Raw genomic sequence first — 23,333 nt, forward strand, 5'->3', positions numbered from 1 at the left:
GTATACACCAGAGTGGCGTTAGGAAGGACAGGGGGATGATATTTTTCCTGTTAGGGGCTTGCAAATAATATCTTTACTTTTCATGTTTTGTTAGCTTCAGTTGCTAAGCTGAATTAACCCTGGTGCGTGTGTGTGCATTTGCTTGTCCTGTCTAGGGGTGGAGGGAAAATGAAAGCACATTTTTGGAAAGTATGGCCCATCTAAGGCATAAGTGTACATGTGACACCAGGCACTGTCACATATAAATTAGAAGGACCAACTTGTCCTGGCCTGATAGCAACTTTTGAAGTCAAGCTTGTCTGGCAAGTTATAGAATAGAGGTAGTCCTGTAAGTTCCGAGTTTCTCTGACTTCCGGTTACTGAGGATTTTGGAAAGTGAATTTCATAACTAGTTCTCATTTTATGTCCTGAAATAAACTGGTCAAAGCATAGGATGTGGCCTTTTCCAGAGTCCGGTGGGAATGAAAATCAGATCTGGAGCCAAATCCTATGATTTAGCACATTGTACTGGAAAAATAATATTATAGTTTTATGTTATAATCATTTGATAGTCTTGAATACTCTATGCTCTATCCAAGTGTAAGCTCTCACGCTGTTTTGTGCAAGAGTAAAATTGGGATGAACCGCCTTAATGTGAATTTCCTGAGTCTTGATCTTGACCCTGTCATGCTACTTATTCCTTCTGACTTATGTAATGCTTATTTTTTAAAAAAACATCATTATGTTATGTAAGCAATTAGTAGGAGGCTCAAATTGTCACTTGGGTAAGCTTTTGTCTCCTTTTTATCTGTTTTTCTTTGCATTGTATGACCTTTAGAAAAATACCATTAAAATACATTTTATTCTGTACATAAATGATTTTAAATGAATTGTTTACTGGAGATACGACATTTACATGCAGTGTGAGTTACTTATGCATGTGAAAGAAGAGATTAAGAGAGCTTTTTTATATCAGGTGTACAGTATCACGTTTCTGTTAAGTGTCCACCTGTGATCAGTGGCCTTGTAAGACCTTTCATGTTCGATTTACAGGTTACAATCAAATTTTGCCCATTGCTGTGCTGCTGATGGTTTTACTTTTAAATGGTCGTTATCTTCTTGAGACACTTGTTTGTGAACTTAGAGACGCAACATGATGCTGAATTCTAACGTATCTCTGCGAGTCATTAATTTCAACCTATTCATGTCCCCATCTGATTTCCTCTGAGCTGCTGCCTTTGATTGAACCAAAGCTTTGCATTCACACAATATGTAATTTGTGTAAATGTATATATTGTTTAGCTCTCATGCTTTTAGTAATCAATCTGTCTGTAACAAAGGCGTATCTTCCCCCAGGAAGGGAGGTGGGGCAGCAATGGTGCTCTTGAAAACAGCAGTCTGGGATTGCTGATGGCTTAAGCAGCAGCCTGATGCTGTACTCCTGCTGGAAGATCAGCACCCTGAGCTGTAGGAATAAAAAGCAGGACTCGGCCTGTGAGAGAAAGTCTGGCCCATGAGATGAAGCAAGCCAGCACAGAGTATTTCATGCTCATTCACTGCAACCTCCTCTTGCAGCTTCGTGCCTGACTCCTCCTGTGTTTGGAACGAAGTCCTGTTCTCTTACGTATCTAATCAAGCATGACACATAAGCAGCTGGCTGTAACCCAGCATGAGACTGAGGGTATATGTGAGAAAGACGGAGGTAAAACAAGGCAGGTGAGAACCCTCCCCGGGGCTTTTGGACCACTCCAGTGTCTTCCAAAGATATCAAAATTCCTGTTTGTAAAGTGAGACAGCAGTCAGCCTCTTCCCGTCTTTGGGGCCTCCATCAGCAAGGTGCTTATAAAAAACATACAAAATACAATATTAGATTTTGACATTTTTCTGTTTCTTCTATGCTCGGCTTGGCAGATGTGTCTGTGTACCCATTCAGTCTGCTTCCATGCATCTTCTGCAGATACCAATATGCAGCACATAGTCCCTGCATTCATGTTGACTCCCATTTACAGGTTTCTTTCAGTTCTTCCGCTCCCCTGCCTCAAAGCCCTTACCAAATGGGGTCAGGGAATGGCAGGTATTTCTCTGAACTCACAAAATGGGAAAATTCATGCTTAGAGGGATGGCTTTGTTACAGCCAAATCTTCTGCCAATTTACTTCAGCTGTGATAAAATTTTAGCTTGCTTTCTTCGAGAAACATGATCTGCCAAATGAATCAGTGCGGTGGGTTTTTTTTTTCCCCCCAAAGATTCCTCTTTTTCTTCTAAAACAAGAAGATAACTTACAATTTATCCAGGCTGCCTTTTTCCGGGATCTGACCATTTTGCTAAAGGAAGAAAAGTATGGGGAGTACCACTGACCATAAAAGGGCAGCTTTTGTGTTTCATGGACTTAGCTGGTGGTTGATGTTCATATCTTTTTGCTCCTTCAATTCAAGCAAATACTGGGACTGAATTTGGCAAATTAACATGACAATGTCAATGTCAAGACCCATTACAATAAAGAGGGAGAGTTCTTATTTGCAAGGTAGTGTCTCAACAGCCTGTTTGCAGAGGAACGCTTTCCCTTCTTGAATTGCGTAGGTCATGTAATCATGAGAAAAGTAAGTCAATGGTGATTAATTTGTTGATTTATTTTACCACTGTTTTTTTCAAAAGAATTCCTAAGAAGGCAACAGAAATGTCATTTATCCTGCTCCCATCACAATCTTCTAGTTTAATTTTTTCAGAAGCACCTAGGCAAGCGTCTTTTCATTCCTGCAGTTTTGTTCAATGACTTCAGCTGAGGAAGACTGGCACCTGGTTGAAGTTGCACCTGGCAACTTCGAAATTTTCTTTGTTTTTCTTTTCTCGAGAGGATAGTGTGATTACGCTGTCTGGAAGATCTCCCATCTGGCTCTCTGCAGCTTTCTGCTGGCTCTGAGGGCTGTATCCTGCTCCAGTTGTATCTGCACAAGGTTTGTTACCATAATTCCATTGTGCTCACCTGTATTTCAGAGAGTTGGGTCTTAAAGGCCTCATCTAAGCACAGCATTTAAATGTGTTCTTTCTCCTGGTTGTGAGGACTGGCATGTCTGTTGACTTCTGCAGACCTTAACCTGGCAAATACCCTTGTAAAATCAAAGGAACACCACCTGTGCTTAAACAAAGTGACCAAAACAGGGCCCTTAGCATCAGTACAGGTGACTTAGCAGGACTGCTAACTGTTGTTAGTCTTCTTCAGGCTGCTACTGGAAGTATACCACGTTTTGTACTGATTGTGCTTAGCTAAAGAAGTTTCTGAGTATAACTGTTGTTGGAGTAACATCCAGAAGAAGTGTATTTAGGTAAAAATCCCTAATCTGTGCCCTTGGATCCACCCTGCCAGCACCTTATGTTTATGGCAGATGAAAATGTTCAGTGTGTTGCAGGGTCTGATTAGCTGTTTGAGTGCCACTTTAACATAAAGCTATCAGCCTCCCTTTGCTTTGCAGAAGGATGTTTTCCATTTTTTCATGTCTGTTAAAACCAAATGTAAATGCTTGTGGTTTACACTGCTGAGACTCTGCTGCATGGGGACGTTGGTGGGGAAGTTTGTCAATGAATTCTCAGAAAGGCTCGGGATGAGTAGTGTTGGGAAACTTGAGCCATCAGCTGTTTTCTCATTTAAGAAAATTGTTCCAACTTTGTTGTAGTTCCCAGTGCAGAAAATTAATTAATTACAAAATTAAATGCTTAAAAGGGTTATTTGGGGACCTATGAAATCTGAATAAAACCAAATAGGAATGATTTAATTGTTTATATAAAGGGCTCCTTCCAGGAATATTTGATTGCTTAACTACAGTCCTCACTAATTCCTACCGCTCTGCTTGGGGAAAATAGACTCCTAAAATAGTAGTTTTACATACTCTTCACTATCCCTTCCTTTTATTTTCTATTTGGTGTGACACTGTCTTTGTTGCGTGGTCCCATCAACACACCGCGGTAACAACATGACACTGTCTTCCAAATATAGCTTTGCTGAGGAATGTCTTTTTCTGATGGCTAATATTTGGTTTTGTTGCTCTTTTTGCCCCTTCTTTTGGAGCTGTGTGGCTGTTCTGCTGGCTTTGGGTAAGACGAGCCTGTGTTTGTGTGTGTGCATATGTGTGTGTGCAAGGAGGGGGGGTTGTCCTTTTTGGTACCACTGTGTCAGTATAATGGGTGTTTTGTTGTGGGTTAAATTGATAAAATCAATATCTCCTGTTTGGTAGCAAATAACACAGTGGTTTTTAAACTTTTTTCTTGCAATTTAAGGCAGTATGTTTCAGTAATGAAAAAAATTGTATTTCTAGTAATAACATTTTGTATTCACTTCAAAGTGCTGTGGATTCAGATTCTGTAGTGTTAGGTTTTGATAAGATGACATGGCTTTTCTCTTCAATAGCAACTGCTCTGTTTTATTGTTTTATTTACATTTTAAGACAAACTGCACACAACAGTTTTGAACAAGAAAGAAATAGCAAGGTAGACTGAAATATTTTGAATTACTTTTTTTTTTTTAAGGTGGCAACTTTTTGGAAGGCTGTATTCTGCAGTCTCCAAAATGTTTAAGTTGCTGTCGTGTGAACTTGTGTGAGAGGAGGAAGGCAGAGAACTCAAGTGCCTCTTTCTATAGTGTGAAATGAAGTTTGTGGGTGGACTTTTCACAGGGCCGCATTATGCTTTGTCTCCGTGTGACACGCTGGTTAAATGGACAGGACGAGCCTTTGTAGCTTTGCAATGTCCCATTGTTATTTAGCACATAAGAACAGCGCAGTATTGGTGCAGCTGTTCATAAACTAGTGGTTGGAAAACCTTGTTCAGGCCAAGACAGAAAATGCTATATCATAATTTTGAGTCTGAGTCTTGAAGATGCTTCTGGCAATGTGAAACACTCCCTTTCCTTAAAAACATGATCACCTCTAATCCTCGTTGTGTGATGCTGCAGATGGAGACAGTACTGAGCATCTATTAGCAATTCAGATACACAGGGCCGAGGTTGAAGTTTTGATCTTTTATGCTCTCCGAGGATCTCTGAAGAGTATTTTTGGCCCGGGGGTTTTACACAGCCCCATTTTGTGAGAAATGCTGAGCTCCCATTTCTTTTCTTTCTGCTTTGCTGAGGGTGGGGTTCTGAAAGCCACTGCTGAAAGGTTCAGTTGTAGCCTGTCTTTTTGAAGTAGTTGCATTTTAAATACTTTGTGAACTTAAAGTATTCTAATTTCCCCTGGAATAGCAAGCAACTTCTAACAGTAGCCGAGAGGAGACTAGCTAACAACACTTTTCACACACACTCCCCAACTCATGCGAAATCTCATACCCCAGGGTACCAGACCTGTTCTGCACTGCTGACCTGGACATTAACCATTATCTTTAACTTTAGAGAAAGGAAGGGTTTTGCCTGAACTATGGGTTTGGGATGTTTGCTGTAAATAGATGTCTTCATCTGTTGCAGCTGCCACCTGGCATCAAGGGCTACTGGGAGCTTTTGCTGTTCATAGAGTCCCAGAGAGCTGGTGCCATGCAGAGAGAGCACACTGAAGGGTCAAGAGGGTGTCAGGTATGTGCTCACCTGAGGTGTTTCAGATGTCCTGAAAAGCCATACAAAAATGCCAGGTTGTAGCTGATACTTTCCTGCATCTCTAGCCCCAGCTATGGAGTGGGGGAGCACCACTTTGTGGCACTTTAACACTGGTCCCGAGAAGTCTAGATATTTGTCTGGCAGGTCTGTTGTTGGTGGTTTGGAAATGTAGTTTTCCTGTGTACTGGAAGGCTTGTTTTCTGGATACTCCCAGGTTTTATCACAGTCATTGAAATCCAACAGAAGTGCACGGATCTGTCCTTGCTATTATTTACTCATAGGTACTTGGTTTAGGAAGCAGCTATCGCAGAACAAGGTGAAAATATCAATTGGCGTGTTGATCACAGTGAAGGCAATATGTCACACGTATATTTCTTATGCCGAATGCATACAAATATGGGACTCGTGAGATGACGCTCTGTTGCACTGGCTGCTGTATAAAAGACTAAAGTTTGGAGCAGTTTGTTTGATTAATTCGAGTGTAGCAGAGTCCATTGCTAGTATGTGACCAGAGGCACTGAGACAAAGGATGATCTTCAGAACGTGTAACTGCGGGGGAGCTGGGGCGACTTTCACAGAGGTCACAGAACAGGGTCCGTCCCAGCTCGATGGGTAAGTGATCTCCCTGCAGGAGAGAGCAAATGGTTTTTTTACATACGTGAAGCTCTTATTTGCTCACAATGTGACAGTACAAAAGACAATCAAAATTAGTTTATATATTCATTCTTTTCTTTTTTCTCTTTCTTGATGAGTCATTGTAATTACTGAAAACTAATATATTTTCCAACATTAAAATATTGTATTGGGCTATCAATATTCTAGTGTACTCTCTCATGTTCGGAATGTGGAAGGGGGTTGCTAGAAGATAACATCCTGTATTTAATTAAGTAGCTTATATGTACATGGTACTTTTCAGAAAAAATGAAATTAATAATCTCAGAAAGGATATTGTCAGGGTGCAGAGTATGAAATTATATATTACACTGTCTTACTGTATCATTATTTTCCATTAATTAAAATCTTAAAAAACAAAATCCCCAAATCAGGAAATGATTATTCAAGAATTTTACCTGCGAATGTTCTCACATCTGTGTATTCTGGTTTTTTTTTCTTACAATCAGAAAATACTGCTTACAAAAACTCTGTTGGTCCTTTTATCTCTGCACAGGGTCACCTGGAATGATCTCAGCATTTCCATACAAGCAGTAAAGGGCTGCTCTTCCCAGTGTCATACTTGCTTTCTGGCCCAACAGGTGTGGGAGTACATGCTGATGTTCTATTACTGTGAATTACATATTTATAATTTTTAAAGCACCTCTTTTCAGAAGCAAATTAAGCTCTTTGGACAGGATTTGTAAAGTTATTGATGTTCCTAAAATGCAGATAAATTTTACCTGGGACTTCTAAAATATGAATTAGGACTCTAAGATACTTCTGAGAATCCAAGTCAGTACATACTTGCATCTTTGGGCCAAATGTCGCCCCAAGTGCCTTCTTGAGGACGAGATTTGGGAACCACTACCACTCAGAGATGTGTCCGAAGGCGTGCAACAGCTTTAAGGTTCAGCTCTTTAGCAACAAGGTTGTCTGCAAAGCTGCTGTTGCAGTATCTTTAAGCAAACTGAACTTGTATAACCTGATGGCTGGATTAGGAATAAGGACTACATTTCTCTAAGTTTCTCCCATTTTGATATAATGTGGGAATATTTAGGGCTGAATATATTGTAGTCAGAGTTTTGCAGCCACTGTGTTTTATTGCAAGTGTACTTGTTGTTAAAGACAACCTCGATCTGGTTCAGAAGCACATTACATCTGCTGAAGTAATGATGTATTTGTTAGAATTAATTTTAATGGTAAATCCTCAACACAAGCAGGTGTGCAACTTGGTGGCCGAGACTTGTTCCGTGCCGCAACACACACATGGGCAGCACACACTGTTCAGCATCTGCCGCATACAGGTGATGAGCCTGCAGCTGCTGTGACTCACAGGTGAGGAAGCAGCACGGGAGAGCATCCTCGCTGCCACGCGGCAGCCAGGAGCATCTGTCATCTGGCAGGTCCACCCTCTGCCTCAATCAAAGGAGCCTTGCCTGGGAGCACATGCTTTGGCAGTACAAAGTTTATATGATGCACAGAGAACATATATCCTATTATGAAGAGTAATTGGATAGAATCATAGAATCGCCTGGGTTGGAAGGGACCTTTCAGATCACCTACTCCAACCATCAACCTAACTCTGACAAAAACCATCACTAAACCTTATCTCTAAGCATTATGTCTAAGCGTTTTTTTAATAACCTCCAGGGATGGTGACTCAACCACTTCCGTGGGTAGCCTGTTCCAATGTTTAATAACCCTTTCAGTGTAAAATTTTTTCCTAATATCCAGTCTAAACCAACCCTGGTGCAACTTGAGGCTGTTTCCTCTTATCCTATCGCCTGTTACTTGTGAGAAGAGACCAACACACACCTTGCTACACCCTCCTTTCAGGGAGTTATAGAGAGCGAAAAGGTCTCCCCTCAGCCTCCTTTTCTCCAGGCTGAACACCCCCAGCTCCCTCAGCCGCTCCTCATAAGACTTGTTCTCCAGACCCCTCAACCAGCTTTGTTGCCCTTCTCTGGACCCGCTCTGGCACCTCAATGTCTTTTTTGTGGTGAGGGGCCCAAAACTGGACACAGCCCTCGAGGTGGGGCCTCACCAGTGCTGAGTACAGGGGGACGATCACTTCCCTAGTCCTGCTGGCCACACTACTTGTGATACAAGCCAGGATGCTGTTTGGCCTTCTTGGTCACCTGGGCACACTGCTGGCTCATATTCAGCCGGCAGTTGACCAACACCCACAGGTCTTTTCTGCCAGGCAGCTCTCCAGCCACTCTGCCCCAAGCTTGTAATGGTGCAGGACCCAGCACTTGGCCTTGTGGAATAACTATTGAGACACTGAACTGGGAGTTCTGATTTACTTGCATGAAGATAATTTGTACTCCAGCAAAACACTTGGATGTATGTTTAACTGTAAATCTGTGAGCCTCAAGCAAGAAGTATCAAATGGAGCACTTGCATAAGCATTTATAAGGTCATGATGGTACTAGTAAGAGATGAGGAAGCATCCTTGTAGATGGATACACAGGAATGGTGCCGCCTTTTGCGTTTTTACAAAACAAGCAAACCAATATTGCCTAGAGTAGAATAAAAATCATAATGGCAGAAAGATGCAACGAAAAGCCTGACATTCTTCTAGTGTTCAACAGCCTTCATAACAATGCACACTCTTCTACAGCAGCGTGTCAGCTACCCAGAGTATTTAGATCAGCAGTGGGGAGATTCATGATCCTGCAAGAAAATTTATAATCATGACAAAAATGGAATGAAATCCGATTTCCCTCCTTTTTACGTATTTTATCTTGAATTGTACCTTATGTGACAGGACTGCAATTAATATCTCTTGTAAAACAGAAGGCTCATTAAATTGGTCTCATTATGGTTGCTGAGGTTGTGTGCTGCTGCTGAAAGGGATTCCCCCATTATCTGTGTTTGACACGTACTGCTAATCAACCAGGCCAATCCTGCTTTATCAAAGGTCTGTCACACGAGTGGAGATAATATTTATTCTGACTGGTACTATTAGCGTAAAAAATGTAGGTTGTGTTGGCAGACACATAACCCTCTGTCACAAATGGCCACACAGAGCATTTATTGAGGTGTTCCCTTTCTGCAAAGGTGATTCTAAATATAGCCCGCTTCACCTTTCAGTACAGGGGAGCCAGGTCCTTTCGGGTTTTTAAAACCTCTACTTTCAAGGGATATTTATGAAATTAAATTTAAATAGATGGTGAGGAAATCTCATGGCAAGAAATGTTAAGGGGCAAGATTAATATCAATTCTGCAATATTCTCCACAATTCATTGATGAAAAAGAAAATCCAGCAGCTGTATGCAGCCAGCTTGCTTTGGAAGCTTCTTAGCAATAAATGTTTTCCTTTCTGTGAGATCTTAATATGTATCACAATATTACCTCGTTTGTTGAAAATTTTTTGAACACTTGGTTTTGTTTCACATCGATTCTCAGTTTATCAGGGATACAGACATTTTTTCTGTTTATAGAACTGTTCACAGAAAATTGATGAGTTTTAACAGAGGTGATACTACTTTAGTCTGTTGGGTTTAGCAACACCAATACGCTAACACAAGGCTTGAGAACATCACCCATAAAAGGTTTGCACAGATATTTTCAGACTATTACAGTGTTACATCTTCAAAAGAACATTTGTAGCTGTAATGCAACGTCATATGTTTGTAAGAGAAGCCACCTACCCCAAACCGCAAACCAAATGCTTTTTTAGTTACACGTTAGAGATTTTGGATAACAGGTAGATCTGTATAAATTATATATATCCTATACAAGTGCTACAGACTTATTTTTTAGTTTTCATCCTTTTCCTTAGATATATAGCATCTCTTACCAGGGGAAGATGCTTTCTTGTCTCCAGTAACATAAAGCAGTTTCCAATTTGAGAGACAAGATGGAAACTGGAAGGAAAGGGAGTTGACGGTGCTCGTGCCAGCTGTTGGAATGATACTGCGACACCCTGATCAGGCCCAATTGCTGGGACAATGACAGAGAAATGAGGTTCAAGGGTGTTACTGTCTATGGGAGTCTTTATGTGGTTGTTTAAACTCTTTTTTTACATCAGCATAACTTCTTTCTTAGATTACCATGAAACTGAGAGAACATGGACCTGCATTTTGCAACAGACCCCTTGGTACAGCAGTGCTGAATGTTGACTGATACTTTGGACAAGGTAAATGAACCCAGTAGAAAACAAGTATCCTTCCTCCCCAGAAGGAGGTGTGGGAATGTGATTGCTGCAGAAGTCACTGTCATATCAAGGAGGAAGGTGAGGAGTTGTAAGGGTGCTGAGCCTGAATGAAAGCAGATACTGTCCTGCAAGTGCCTGGAAGAGGTTTTGCAGGAGGGCCCTTAGGAGCACAGCGTAGTGCCAGATCTCTTGGCTTCTCTCTTCCTTCACTCTTGGGGCTGATGGCTGAAACGTTGGGTGTCCAGAAATCAAACGATTTTCCCTGGGAAACCTTTATCTGCTAATGAGGGCCTTAAGTTTATGATTTGCTCCACTATGCAGAAAAGTTTCAGCTAGGACTGTAGTTCAGAAGACAACACTTGTCTCCTTCTACAAGAGATGATCTGAGTATGTTGATGCCAAGAGATGGGGCCCTTTATTCCCTGTTGAGAAGGGAACTTTCCTTTTCTTTTTCTTTTTTCCCCTTCCAAGGTGAAAAGCTCTGTATCATTTTTCTGGTCCCACACAGCACGATGGAGGAATAGCTGTATTTTACAAATAAACAGAGACAGAACACTGCACTAGAAAGGCTTCGGTCTGATTGTTCTTAGGTACAGTGCATAGAACATTGAAATATATAGAGATACTATATGCTACATCAGTCAACCACGACTTGGAAATTACCCATACATTTTTAGCCAAAACATACAAAACAGGTGAAGCTAAAAGTGAAATGAGGTTTTTGATCATGTAGATAACAATCTTTCCCTTTTGCAGACTCTTCTTCCATGAGCTCCCAGTATTGTGTGTACTTCTAATACTGTGTAGCTGGTGCATAATTAATGAGCTTAATATAATGCCATGTTTGTTTATTCATACCTACTTCAGATTTATTAGATGAAATATCCTGAGTCAGTGTTGGAAATCAGAAAGCATAGAGCTAGTCTTTTGATGAATATTTTGTTGAGAAGTTGATGCTTTTGCAGACGTAAATCATCAGTTAAATAAACATGAGTATAGGCAACAGAATGCTCCTGGTGGTGTAATCTCTGCCCCCTAAAGCTTTAACAGTCCCGTTCACACAAAGTTCCTGCAGGCCTTGTAGAGCCGATGCCTTGTACATGCAGTGGTCTGCTTGTCAGCTGGATGGTGGCAGTCTGGGCTAGCAGGAACTCCCTGGGCAGTACTGCTCTGGGAGCAGTCAACGGCTGCATCTTACTTTGTGGGGGGCAATTGCTCCTGGCTTCAGTAGGGTTTGGAGCCAGACCTCTTTTTAGTTATTTACAGTACTCAGAGAAGAGGGACACCTACGTGAACTGCAGTTCGCATGGATTATCAGAGCACAACTCCGCTTGTGCTTTCAAACGTTCATTCATTTTTATTACACAAGGTATTGTCTTAAGCACTTTGCAAGGTGTGGCAGGAAGGATGCAGAAACACAGGACTGTGTTTCCTGCCGTAAGTCCATCTTTCCCTTTTTAGTGCATTGAGGTCTCAAAGGGCAAATTCAAGAGTCAATAAGGGCAGGGGATAACTCAGTTAACAGGGCTGAATGGGCAAATGCTGGGCAGGTCATAAGTCCAGGCTGGTCTGATGCAAGAGGCTGAGGTTCTGTAGGAACTTCTGAAGATAATTAACAAACAGCAGAGGCCAAATTATTTCCTCTGTGTCTTCCAAATCTGGAGGAAAGAATGGAAAGAAAAATTTTGCATATGCAGAGCTCAAAGGTGTGCCTTGTCCCAAAATGGTGGGACTGAAAATATAACTAAGCATGTAGGGCAAGGATGAACCTTTAAAAAGTCTTTGATTTAGAGATCTGGAAAACTGGTGAAACAGAGGTGAAGATTCCTGCTTGCACTGAGAGCTGACTTCTCGAGGTCAGTGATACTGGGGTCAGTTTTGGCTGGTTGTGGAGGACTTCTGGTTTTTTAATAATTGCACAGAGACATCTCAATATTTTGTCAAGAGAATGTAATGAAACCAAAGGGCAGTAGTTTATCTGAAAATACTAAAGCGAAATATTTGTGTTGTGAATGTTAGACTGTAGGAGTCTGGCTGGTATTTTGCCAGAAAATGTGATTTTGGGGAATTCTGTGGAAATTTCAATATATTATAAACAAAAGCTGTCTGGCAAAGGTATGAAATCCATGTTTTTGCCTTCTGAAATACATTTATTTAAGAAATACTACAGATATGTGAGCAATTGAACAGTAAAGGGGGTGGGGGAGGAACCTCCTGTTATTCCTTAAATCGTCCTTTAATTTCCTTCTGATCAATCTCACTTAAGTATCAAGATGACTGATTTCTAACTGCACCCAGCTAAAAAGAGAATTGTTTCTTTTTACCCTGTTTAAATTTTAAGCTTGGTGTAGATTTTTAGAAAGGAATGTCTTTTTGGAAATTGGCAATCCCAATGGACTTAGAGTTTTCAAAGGAAACTCAGTCCAGGCTTCATCTGTTCACTTACTAATATATATATATATATATATAAAATTTTTTTAAAAAAATAAATGTGTGTTTATATATATACACACACCCTCTGCTGCACGTTTATTTTAGAAGTTAGACTTCTATTCAGCTACTTCTCTAAATATTCCCCATAGGTAGACATGCACTCAGCTGACTAGCTGCTAAATTGATAGTCGCCCTAGAAACATTGTCCTTACACTTTAATATCACAAAGGATTTCTGTTTTAATTCCTTATACGTAAGGAAAAATAGAATGGGTTCCAGCATGAATAGGACAAGAAAATGGGATGCACGTGTGTGAGAAGTTAAACATATGTGTAAGTGCTCAAAGTACTGCAGCCTGTACTAATAAAAATTACAGATTTGATAATTTTCAATTACTTTTTCACTCAAAATAGTTGATGAAGGGCTTTTTATTCTTGTTTGGAAATATATTTTATTTTAGAGTTTGTACAGTATTTCAGATGGCACAAAACATACTGGTTTTATTTGCAGAGCAAATAGAACAAGCCATTATGCTGGGAAACTGCTCTGTGTCTGCCTGAGTCTTCTCCCATTTTCTCTTAGTTATTACAGGCAGCTTGAAATGCCTTCCTTTTTTGTGTTTATACACAATGCTTATCTTGCATCCATATTTTCTGTCCTCTAGATCATACTATATGAAAACAGTGTGAAAGTTAAAAGTGATTTTGGCAACATATCAAAGTTATTTCAGGAGTAATCTTGTTTGTAATTTTCTATTACTAGGTAGGATTTTTATAATTTTTTTTTTTCTAGCGGTCATTATTCATCAAAAAGGATTTTTGTGTTTCTCCAAATGAGTAGCTCAGTGCCTTTTTATTGGCTCTAAGCCTAAACTTCAGCAAGTGTGTGATCAAGTATACCGGAAAAATCCTTTGTCCATTGCTAAACCTTATGAAATTGTAGATCAAAAGAATTTTCCTATCTTACAAGGACTGTGGTACTATTCATGGGCTAAAAATGACTGTCAAAGTAATAAAACAACTACTGTTGTCAGGGAAAGATTAAAAGCAGCAGCTGGATTGTACACAGTCAACTTTAAAATCTTTCTCTAGGAAGGTAGATGCTTTAGAAAATGATCTGGCTTTTCAGTTGATTTGCCATGATTGGCAGCCCCATAAAATGGCTACTGACACAGGAACTTGCAAAAGAAAGAAGCCTTTTTTTTCCCCTATAAAGAGAATATTCTGCTTCTTGCCTTCTCCCAAATTGGAGTCTGCACTTGGAAGTGAGATGTAATGCAAGTGTCATGGCAATGATGGGTGCCAGCCTTTTCCTCTGTTTTATCCAATTTACCTATCCTCTTTTTTTTTTCTGAAATCATTCCTGCTGTCAGTTTTCTGCAGCTTCTACTTTAACCTATGTTCTTCTTACTATTTTAGTTTTGTTCCTTGAGTTCACCTGTACATTTTGCAATTCTCCTTAAATCCAGTATATTGCAACATAGGTTTCCACGTGATTTTTCCAAGATCATAATCAGCAGGAACAGTACCAAATACATCTAATCTCCATTCAAATTCTACCTTTATCCCTGATATCAAGAAGTGAAATTTTTTAATTGTCTCCAAACTTCTAGCCATCCTGCTCTTCAGATTAGCATGTGTGCAATCTTTGAAACTTTATTTATGCAAGATCAGTGTAATGTTTTCTTTAATTAGTTCATTTCTTTCCATTTTCATTATCTTTCTTATTTCAAGTCATCCAGACTTTCTTGTTCTGCTGAATGAAGCAGGTTATCTTTCCACCTGTATCACAAGATTTTGCCATCTACTTTACACTTGGTGGTTTTTCCCAGATTGTTATTGTCTTTGGGGTTTTCTTTCCCTATACTTTTTTGATTTATATTTATTTCTTAACCTCTTCCCTCTATTATTTCTGACTGCATAACTTGTTGACTTGGTGGGTAGTTTATCTTTCTTTCATCCTGACAGCACCATTGGGAATCAACTACATGGTTTGCCAACCCTTTTCTTCTCTCTGGCTTCTGATTCTAACCCTCCTAGTATATCAGACTGTAATCCTGGGCTCCACATTCCCCTGTGAACATCACTGTACCTCTCCTCACCTCTGCTTGCCTAGATTAACAAATATAAGACCTGTTTGTCTGTGCTATCTTCCCTTAGGGTTGTGTGCAATGGAGTTATGAAATGGACAGCTTTGTTTCACTACGCCCTTTTTTCCATGCAGTGGTCTTGAAACCGTGTATGTGTTTGGCTTTTGTGGCTGTAAGAATACATTTGTGTTGCATAATTTGTCAACAACTCAAATTGATTAGTGGTGGCTGTGCCAGGCTTGTAACATGCCCGCTTTGTAAGCGTGTACATTTTCTTCTTGGCCATTCAGATGCTGGGCTTGGAACATGCTGTCCCACAGTTATCAGGTAACATCAGCGGTGTTCCTCATATCTGTGCTGAGGGTGGAAAACTTCAGCTGGTAATCAAAAGTTACTGTCTCTTCTGATCTTTTTTCAGTGCCTGCCTGAAAAACACAAGCTCCTGCAGTAGGTGATGGCTGAACTGATCAGGAAGGAATAGTGCAGAAGAACTGCTGAGTGGGAGAGGCACTGGATGCGTCCGCTGGCACAATGGCAGGCAACATGGTCCACCCCCTCCGCAGTGACGCTGCTTGCAGACTCCCTTTACCCAAATCTGTAAGCACCACCTTCTGAATGCCTTCAGCTTCTTTTTGGGCTCAAGCTCTAACAGCAGCACCAAACCTCACCCTTGCTGACTGTGGACCTTGAAAAAGAAAAAAAAAAAAAAAAAGGACAATGTCTGATGTTTTTTTCAGATCTTTCTGAAGGAGAAATACAGATAAAAGCAAAGCTCTTTGTGACTGATTCTTTTTCACTATCTACTTGAAAGGCAGTGGGTCAGAATTAAAGCATTTTTGCTGCGGAGGAAATGTGTGGGATGTTGGCTGCAAGCCAGTAGCCACTAACATCCCTGCTGCACTAGGAATATTTGAATGAAGTGGGCGTCAACCTTGGGAGAGCGGGCAGCACTACCTACATCAGAGGAAAACCTCTTCATTGAGATTCAAGGAGTAAAATTATTGAATGGAGATAAACCGGTCCAGTATATTTTTCTGTGAGGGACAGTGAAAATGCAACAATCGTCATCCAGTCTGGAAGAACATCCTCTGAGGTCCCGTGCCTGGCAGGTCCCATTCGTTCTGTGGGAGAAGAGATCCGTACAGTCCCTGACTTCTCTGACAATTTTAAAGTTTTATCGTCTAGTTCTGTTTTCTCAATGCACAGAATAATGAAGTAACATCCGGAAACTTTCAGCTAGTAGTCCTTGCTACAGCCAGTCTTTTAGTATTTTTTTCCAAAACCAGCATAAGAATCTGAAGTGTGTCAAATGCGTCTATAGAATATAACTTATCCAGACATACATCCTGCTTGTGTCCAGACGAAGATCCACTGGGAAAAAAACCAGTGATTTCTAGAGTTCCTTTGTACCACTAAATTGTGAATCTGAAGGATCAAACAGAATACTCCCAGTGTTGTCTTTCTCATTGTTATCTGCCTTAGTTACAGAGTTAAGCCATCTCGCTGAGTCAGTCACCAGTTCTATCCAGTCTAAATATGACCACGTTTTTCTTGAATCAAATCCATCATCAAAACATCATGCCTGTGAAATAGTTTTTCTTTCCAGCTCCAGTAATGTGATATGTAAGCAACAGATTTTTTTTTTTTGTCCGAAACTACAGATCTGTTCTCAGTATGCATAAGGGAAAGGAGATTCCCATCTTATTTGTGACATCATTGAATTATTAGGAAGTAACACATTCATTTTTTTCAAACAAGGAAAATATCAATGATGGAAAAAGGGAAGGAAGTGCCTTGGCTAAGTGTGGGCACTGGACAAAATTGGCCACAGAATGGCTAGAATAGAGCATCACAAATCCTTTAAAAAGCCCTTCTTCTTGCATTGAAAAAAAAGAAAGAGATCCTGGACAAGTGACAAAACTACTTCCATGTAAATCTAGATGTTTACATTGTAGGGATGATTTAGATTTTGGATACAGTTGTGCTTGTTGGCTCAAACATGTCTGGTCTAGTAACACTGAGGTTACAGAAAGCTAGGGGCTCCAAAATGACACTTAACTGACATGGATGAAAAAAGTGAATCTGAGCAGGTTTTGGGAGAAGAAGATCCATGTACTGGAGCAGGTCTACCAAAGCAGACAGGGTAATTATTGGCTTTGCTTTTATTACAGATAATAGCTTTGTGTTGACAATTTGCCTTTCAAATTCTGGTTTTGGAAATGATCTGTAACAGTTTGTTTGTGCCCAATTGGTTTGCAGTGTCCTACCTCCTGGGCAGAAAGCCTGGGGTGGGGGGGAACGGCTTTAGTGCCTCAGGGCTGTGTGGTTCCTGTGGCTGGTAAACTGAAAATCACCAAACAACCAACAGAGCAGGTCTGGGTGGGTTGATGGGTAATGTTTGATATGAATCAAGCGTGTAAGATCAGGGAGAGAAATGTGCTTGCTAGAGCAAAACTAATTGTTGGACTTCTAATGAGTTGGAAAAGTGAATTAGGGCTGCAGCTTGAAAAAAGGGGCAAAAAGAGCCTATTAACCTATGGATGTGGTGGAAGTTGCAATTGCCAAGGTAAGTGTGGACCTGTGGTAAGAAGAGGACCTGGAAAAAAGCTTGATGGCAGCAGCATAGGAAGGAGAGAAGGAACACTGCAGAGAAGGTTTGGATGCGATATCAGAAGATACTTAGACACTTCAGCAAGAAAAATAGTCTGAGGGGTAAAAAATACTCAGGAAAGTGGAAGAAGAGAACATAACTGTAATGTCTTCCACTGTGAAGAACCTTTCTTTTTCTGAAATCCCTGGGTAGCAAGCAGCAAATTAGCAAACCCTGAAAATTAATTTTGAAAGTAGCCACACTTTCTGCTCTGAGAGAAAAGTTTAAAATGTCTAACATAGTTTTTGTAAGGAAAAGGAAAATGTGCTGGAGGGCTGAGAGTTCTTAAGACCAAGTTATAAACCTTTGAAAATAGGATTTTATAATGGAAATGCAGAGATCATTAACTATTGTAAGCACCTCTAAGAATGACACCTCTATAGTAAATTACATTCAAATTAATATAAAACTGTAAAGATTCCCTGACAGCTTTGATTATGTAAGTTGATTTTAGTAGTTAAATGTTGACTTTCTATAATGCATTCTCCAAATATTATACTGAATGCTGCATCATATATAACAATTACCATGTCACAGTGCTATTTTGTGTAAATTAAATTATTGACAGCAATATAATTTTGTATTCACTTTATTATTTTGATTCATTTTTCTGTCAAAATATACAATGACTCTTCACTAGATTTAGAAACCAGAAAAACTCTTTAGATGGTGAAGTATTATTCTCCATACATTATTTTTCCTTAGCCTGTAATGAGGTTGGGGGGGAGAGAGGGAAGCAACGTTTCATTCCTTCTCTGACATTGTGTGTGTTTTTAGACATGTTGTCAACTTTAAATCATGTTACAATAAGTGTGCTTATCAGAAAGCCTGCAAAGTCCGTGGCAGCCCTGGTCAGCCTCTCTGGTCATGCTGCAGACACGGTGGTTTCAGTTATGCTCCAGCACAAGCGGAATCACAGGACAGGGTTTATGATACGATAATTATTCAGCCTAGCTTTAAGGACCATCCATTGTACCTCAAGGGTTGAATACTTCCTGTTCTTTGCTATTTCTTGTGGATAAAAGTGAAAAACATCTTCTGTTTGGTGCTGCTCTTTCTTCACACCTTTTCTTCCCATGTCCTTTGTGGGTTATGGAAACAGCGATTGTCCCTCCTCGGATGCCTGGAAAACACTTGCACGTTGTGGTTGTAACTGCAAATTGATACTTAAAGTTTTCTCATTAACCCTCCTCCAGATGCATGGCCTGTCAGCTCCTCGCGATCTGCTCGAAGCTAGAGTGTGGAAATTGGGACAGCAGCTGCATCTTCCAACTGGATCTTGGCTTTTCTCCAGGCAGGTACCCTGACCTCTGCTGCAGAGCCAGTTCAGCTGGCTCACTTCACATGAAGCTCAAAGTCTGCGTCAGAGAGACACAACCAGGCCCCAGAGTGACTCTGAAACATGGTTTTGGGCACCATCCTACAAGGTGGAAGAGATGCTCAGCTGCATTTAGGCAGAAAAGAGGGATGAATCCAGCATGTCTCACACCGTGGGCAAGGACTCGTAACTCTGGGTATAAAAATTCCCTCCATTCTAAGTGGTGGTAGAAAGGCTCAGAAAGTTCTCATCTTCTCAGCTGGTCCCATCCAAGGAGGTTGGGGAAAGACTACTTTGCAAAACTCGGTGGGGTTTCATTTCAGTTTAGATGCAACCAAGCCTTAGTCATGTCTGTATCTGCCAATATTAAAAACAAAGGCACTCCTGAGAGTCCAGGAAGAAGTTTCTGGTCCCTGGGCCAGTGAGTGCTGACTTGTTTAATCATAGAATCATAGAATTTGTTGGGTTGGAAGGTACCTTTAAAGGTCATCTAGTCCAACCCCCCTGCAGTAAGCAGGGACATCTTCAACTAGATCAGGTTGCTCAGAGCCTCATCAAGCCTGGCCTTGAATGTCTCCAGGGATGGGGCCTCCACCGCCTCTCTGGGCAACTTGTTCCAGTGTCTCACCACCCTCATTGTAAAGAACTTCTTCCTAATGTCTAATCTAAACCTGCCCTGGTCTAGTTTAAAGCCATTGCTCCTCGTTCTATCGCTACATGACCTTGCAAACAGCCCCTCCCCAGCTTTCTTGTAGGCCCCCTTCAGGTACTGGAAGGCCGCTATAAGGTCTCCCTGGAGCCTTCTCTTCTCCAGGCTGAACAACCCCAACTCTCTCAGCCTGTCTTCATAGCAGAGGTGCTCCAGCCCCCTGATCATCTTCGTGGCCCTCCTCTGGACCTGCTTCAATAGGTCTATGTCCTTCTTCTGTTGGGGGCTCCAGAGCTGGACACAGTACTCCAGGTGGGGTCTCACGAGAGCAGAGTAGAGGGGGAGAATCACTTCTCTTGATCTACTGGCCATACAGCTGTAGGCTAGCTCCCTCTTCAGCAGGTTGGCCCAGATCTGTGCCCCGTATAATGCCCTGGGAGCCTTGAACCTAAAGATTATTTTTCAGATGCTCTTTGCAGTTGTGTTATTCAGCTGTACTGAGCACGTGGAGTCGAGGAGGCTGAGAGGAAAGCTGCAAGCTGCCGGTGTGGTGGGGATGGAACAGGGGATGAGAGGTAACAGGGGAGGGCTAAATCCTTTCTGAGTTCACCATGGATTTAGCAGTCTTCTCCAAAGACATCCAAGTTCATTTGTCTGTTGACATGAGGTTGGGAACACATAAGTAAAATATATTTGCTTTCTATGGCAGTACAAAATTGCAAATAACAATGCAATATGCTTGGCCATTGCATTTGCGTTTAATTCAGTATGAAAGGTTATTATATTGTTACAGCAGCAGCATACACCAAATTCCCTCATGCTCACTCAGTTTGAAGGGACAGAAGCCCAAAGAGACACTTGGCAGTCTCTGTCGGGGATTAGTGGTAGTGCTGAAAGTAAATGTCACTTCTTAGCCCGGATCATTCCTTTTCCCCTTTGCTTAGCCTCTGTTTGGTAGGGCACGTTTGAGATCTGCACCATGGTGGCAGTAGTAGTAGTATTGACATGGAAAAGAGACTGTTTGCTTGAAGAATGATCTGGTTTTCTATTAGATGGTCTGATAGAACATTAGAACTCCCAGCCTCACCCTCCTAAGGTATTGGTATTGACGTATTCTGTTGGCAAACTGAACATACTAACAATTATTGCAGAGAGAACTGTGGAAGCCCCATGTCAGCATGACCATTTGTGTTAGCTGGTTTATAAAATCCCAGAAAGTCATCGATGGATGGAAGAATCATTTCCTTCCAGCTTCTCATCTAACATTTAGCAGCCATACCTCCTTTGAACGTTTAACTTGTAAGGAAAGATCTCATCCCTGCATCTTTCTGCATGTAATTTCATGTATCTTTCCCTGTATGAAGCAGTTTCACGCACAAACACATGTACAGCAGTATGGCTTTAATAGAACTGGCTTCACTTGGGAGCAGACAAATAGACTTGGGTCTTCTTCTGGCACGGGCACAAAATGCTAAGCCGTGATGCTGAATTTCTCATTTGGCCTCATTTCTTGTTTGGTTTGCCAATGTGGGAGTTAATCATATAAACACAAATATGGGGGATAGGGGAAAATACGTTCTGCGCTGTCCTGCTCGTATAGCTCTGTTTCTCGCCAGCTTTGTTAATGTTATTGCTTACAGCAGTGTAAATGGCAGGGGTGATGAGGAACAGGTGGTGATGAGAAGGAGTTAATGCGAGAGGACATGGAGAAATCATGTTGCTCGATAGGAAATCGTTCCTCCCAGCATATTTCTGTGCTAGCCCAGACAAGTGGGACTCTATTACAGTATCCTGTGACTACACCAGAAGATACAACAGCATTGAGTTCAAGTGTTAAGTATATATCCTGTTTCAGCTAATTCTGGCATCTGAGATTTTAGGTGACAGTCATGTGTGAGTGCCCAGACATTGTGGTGATGAGCTAGGCCTTGTTAGGGCCTCGAGTTACTAACCTGGAGAGAGGGATTTTGCACAAAAGGAGGATTCGACGCTAAAACAGAGCAAACAAGAACTAACAGCTGGTTAAGTTATCATGAGAGTTGGGAAAGACGAACCTGCTGGGCAGGTATTCCCTAACAATGTCATTTTGACTCTACCAGCTTGCTTTCTCCTCGATGTATCCTCTATTTGTTCAAAGAAAATCATCTGCTCCTCTCAGTTATTTCAAAGTAAAGTCACAAGAATAGCTTGTTCCCACTCTATTCCAAATATAGCTGTTGGCAGCAATTGCTGAGATAAGGGGGAAGGAAAAGGAACTACCAAGGAAGAGGAAAGGCAGGAGGGGGAAGAGAGAAAAGAGTACTGAAAAGGTTGGACAATAGAGTGTAAAGAGAGAGAAATGAATGAGAGGGGAGGTGAAAGAACATGGACAATACATTGCAGCAGAGAAAACAAATCAAAGGTAGATACAAACTCCTGCAAACAGGTGGAAGCGGCCCAAATAAAGAACAAAAAGGACCGTGCCCACCCTCAGGAGACGTTTGAGTTTTAGCCTTGAAAAGTAAACAAACCTTAAATAAAATCATGTCCAATTTTGACTTTCACTCAGATTGTAGGGGTTATAGCATCAGAAAACTTATGCTAATTTACACTGCTTGAAGATCTGGCCCTAGAAATTTTAAAGCAAAACATGTTGCTTATTTTAATCTCTTCTGGGATTTTTTGTTTTTTTTTTTTTAAATCTCTGCTCCAATAAACTTTGCTGGCAGTTCCTGACAGAAAGCCATGCATTGGGTAACTTTTCTGAAAATGAACCTGAACACCCTTCTCCTCAGGAGTTCACAGTCAGGATGAACTGGAGCATGTAGACGTGCCCTTGGGAGCAGAAAATAAATGATGGCAAAAACTAAGGAAAAGCCAGAACCACGCTCAGACTGACTTACCCAGAGCAAAGAGCTGAGGGTTTTCAAGGCTCAAGGCAGACTGGTTTAAGACCAAAGCACAGAGAAATGAGACATAAATGGAAACAGGTTCTGGGAAGTGGCACATAGACAGGGCAAACGCAAACGAGTCCTTGGCAATCTAGAAACCCTGTAAATGGCTCCAGCTTCCCTGGAGGGGTGGGAAGTTTCTGAGAAACACCCCACAGAGCTCTTCTGCTCCTCTTCTCAGAAGACTGCTTGGAAAATGGTGCCGGAGTTTTGCTTTCCCTCCTACTCTGCTGAAAAGAGATGCCATACATGACCTTACTCCCCAGCTGAAGATAAATAGCTGTACCCATGTCTGAAGGCGCTGTTTCCTATAAACTGAGTATGTACAGAAAGCCTTCTGACAAGTTTTCTAAGTACTCAAACACTAGGTAATGGGACCAACAGGAGAACTGAAAATGTGACACTTGCTATACTTCTTTTATTTCAGTCTTTCACTGAAGAAGGCCACTTGCATTGTTAAGGGATGTGCTCGATTAGTGTCTCTCTGGACCAAAGGCCAGTGCAGCCACGGGTCAAGGCGGTATTTATGCAAAGCACAGGAGGCGCGTTAGAGCAGGAAATACAAGGGTAAGTGAAACTAGTTTCAGAAGAAAGGACTGGAAAGTAGAGCTTAGCAGTCAGCCTATTGCTACTCAGAAACAAAGTCATCATTATTTTGCAAGTCTTGTCTCATGTATGATATGTGCATCTGAGTTATTTTCCCTGTTATGAGAAGCAACTTCTCTCCCCCCCCGCCCCCTGCCCCCCCCAGCAAGCATCACGCAGAGCTGATATTTTAGCCTTTCAGCAGGGATGCCCCTTTGTGGCTTGCTCCCAGCCACCCCCGTGGGCTATGTGGTCTCCGTCTTGACACTTTTGGGGCTACGGGGGTCACAGCCAGTGGGGACAGCC

General features: G+C 41.3%; 1 long non-coding RNA gene across 1 annotated transcript in view; it reads left to right on the forward strand.

Annotated features, from left to right (window-relative positions):
* The window catches only part of LOC128911376 (uncharacterized), a 65,506-nt gene extending 46,976 nt beyond the window's left edge, over positions 1-18,530 (forward strand). The window contains exons 2-3 of the long non-coding RNA XR_008467066.1: positions 10,265-10,355; positions 15,314-18,530. This is a non-coding gene — a long non-coding RNA (uncharacterized LOC128911376). The remainder of the gene's footprint in view (positions 1-10,264; positions 10,356-15,313) is intronic.
* Positions 18,531-23,333: the final 4,803 nt, after the last annotated feature.

This window comes from Rissa tridactyla, chromosome 6 (assembly GCF_028500815.1).
Source record: "Rissa tridactyla isolate bRisTri1 chromosome 6, bRisTri1.patW.cur.20221130, whole genome shotgun sequence".
Classification (NCBI taxonomy): Eukaryota; Metazoa; Chordata; class Aves; order Charadriiformes; family Laridae; genus Rissa; species Rissa tridactyla.